Source organism: Passer domesticus, chromosome 8 (genome assembly GCF_036417665.1).
Source record: "Passer domesticus isolate bPasDom1 chromosome 8, bPasDom1.hap1, whole genome shotgun sequence".
In the NCBI taxonomy this organism is placed as follows: domain Eukaryota; kingdom Metazoa; phylum Chordata; class Aves; order Passeriformes; family Passeridae; genus Passer; species Passer domesticus.
In genome coordinates, this window is record NC_087481.1 from 54,713,900 (window position 1) to 54,716,642 (window position 2,743).

Below are 2,743 nucleotides of genomic sequence, written 5' to 3' on the forward strand. Positions count from 1 at the left end.
TTACTTTAAATGAGGCACAGTCTCTCTTTATAAAAAAAAAGGATATAAAATTAGATTATGAGAGTTTATATAGCTTTTAAATATCAAGCTGTCAGGGCTTGTGCAGGTAGAAATATTATAATCCAAGAATGGTGAAGAAAGAGTTTATATTAGAGGGAGGGTTTTTGAGAAAATTCATACCAAGTAGAATATAATGGAGACAGGTTTTTTTGCCAGTGCTTTGGCTCTGCTGACCTCCATTTGCAGCAGAGATTAGCCTGATAAAGCCGACACAACCTCAATAAAACACTAACAATGGAAAGAAGTAAATAGAAATCATATTAAGCAGCAGCAATATTGCATGAATTGAAACAAAAATTTAGGTATAATAGCCTTGGTGGGTTTTAATATTGTTCCCAATCGCATCACAATATGAATCATATCATAGTGATTCTAAATAACATTTATCATCTTTAAATCTTCTCCCCTAGAAGATGACTCACATTATTTGAGAGGGTTTTTTTGAAGAGTTCATACATAATTAAATGTGCTGGAAGCAAAGGGGACAAAATGCCTTGAGAAACAGCAACTTTTTGTTATATGTTCAATTAAATGCAACAATTACATATTTATTGTTATTTTGCTACCTTGCAGAAGTTAAATGAATAGAATAATAGAAAGGTATTGCAGGACAGGACTCAAATAAATCCAGATGGGAAATTTTATTCAGTTTTCAATTACTGTAGCATTGCTAAATTCTGAGCACAATCTGCAGACCATGACAAAATGAAAAGATTGGTCAAAAATGCATTTATAGGGGATTTTGAGGCTAAATATAACAGAAAGATGGTTCAATCCATTTTGTCAGAAAATTATCTGTCCAAGGGACTATATCTTCATTTACAAGGAAAAAGTTTAATCCATCACATGGGTGGGCTTCTCTTTTCAGGGGACTCTGGGGTTCAAATTGCAGGGCTTCAGCTCCTCAGTGCATCAGGACAGGCTTGAAATGGTCAAGGAAGGCTCCACACTCAAAGGGGAGAGGTAGGAGATAATGTCAAACCCCCAAATTTTTACCATCCTGGCTCCAAAATGGTGATGATGGTGACATGTTCATTTCCACCCGTGTGAAAAGATCCCGTGGCTGGAAGACACCAGTCTGTGTCTCCCTGAATGAAGGAGAGGTCTTTATTCAGCCACAGAGCCACTTAAGACGACTTAAATGCACACGTTGATGTTGAAGGCAAGGTCTTGGAAGTGAAGCAGGAGTTTGAGCTGTTTCAGGGAGTGTCTGAGTCAGGGCCTTTCAGACAGGATGTCCAGGATATCTCTCTCCTCTCTTACCTCGTTGGAAGCACCTTGCACAGGAGCCTGACTTCAGAGGGGCAGGGTGGAAGAGCTTTTACAGTGACTTCTGTGAGCCAGGAGAAGTTTGATCAGAGGATCCATGTTTACCCCTGAAAGAATTCCCTACCAAGGTCGTTGACACAGAAACCAAGAAAGAAAGAAGGATAAATAAGAGAAACCTGCAACTGCCTGTTCCAATGAGCACTTTGTCTTTCCTGACCAATGAGTAGAGTGCAAACTTATGAGTTTAGTAAGAATGTATAAAAGGTATGCATGTTGGAATAAAACCAGTTTGAACCCTTCTGAAAATGGAATGTTTCTTTGTATTGTCTCCATCTCAACTATGACAGTCATGGATGTGGAGCCCAAACAGGGGAAGGAATTTAAGTCAAGAGGATGGATAAGGAATGAGGCTCTGTGTGTCCTGCTGGCCAATGCACCTCCCAGTTCTGCAGGGAGTTTTGTGGGCTGCAGCCAGAACATCCCCATTTTGTCCAGAAAGCCTCTTGCACAGCTCTGGGTGCTCCTGATGGCAGGGTGTCAGCAGGAGTTTGCAGATGGGCTCTGGTTTGAATACTTTGGACATCAATAGTGACCTGGGGATAGCTGACATGAATTGAAAAATGAGAAATGTAGGATATTTATCCATTTAATATCATGAAGTCTGATACTGATGATACCTAACCAAGATCAAATAGACAGTGCAGTCTGTCACCTACAATTTATCACCTTTCACAGACTAGGTCTAGCTGGCTAAATATCCAACTTTGCTAATTGAAAGGTTAATTCAGAGGTCCTAAATAGGGGTCTATCTTTAGACTTTGTTTATCTGTTTGTTCCAGGACATGGCAAAAATGATAGTAAAAGTCATCTTTAGGAAAAACAGAGCAGCATTTGTGTATTGCACAATGGTGATTTGAAAATACAAATTGTTGGTATCCTTGACTGGTCAAAGAGTGGCCAGGTACCATCCAGCAAGAAAAATTATATTATAAAATACAAGCACAGCATATATTTCTTGGTATTTTATGGTCTATTTTAGTCTATTTCATGGTAAGATATAAAAGTCATAATTTTATATTTTAAGAAATGTAAGGACAGATTCATATATTTGGAACAGAGGTTAATAAAATGCAACAACTCAGTGAAGTGAACAATTAGATGGAATGAATAAAACTAATTAAGAGTTAGTAATCAGCAATGAGAATAAGCTAAATTTCACTCAGATGGCTAATTAACAAAAAGTGAATTTGCTATTTTTTATGTTTAATTTAGGTCTCTATAAAGTGTATTTTACATATCTAAAAATGAGTCTCATATTTTTTATTCATGACTGTGCACAGACTATTATTTAAGCTGCTTCTCTCTGGCATAATGGCAAAAATGTGAATACAGAAAAGGAAGGGCAGGAGAAAAT

At 37.6% G+C, this 2,743-nt stretch overlaps 1 long non-coding RNA gene across 1 annotated transcript; it reads right to left on the reverse strand.

The window, feature by feature from the left end:
• Nucleotides 1-803: 803 nt before the first annotated feature.
• Nucleotides 804-1,746, reverse strand: LOC135305904 (uncharacterized). The gene is made up of 3 exons (XR_010366893.1): nucleotides 1,506-1,746; nucleotides 1,324-1,393; nucleotides 804-1,148 (listed from the first exon to the last, which is right to left on the reverse strand). It is a non-coding gene; the product is annotated as an uncharacterized LOC135305904 (long non-coding RNA).
• Nucleotides 1,747-2,743: the final 997 nt, after the last annotated feature.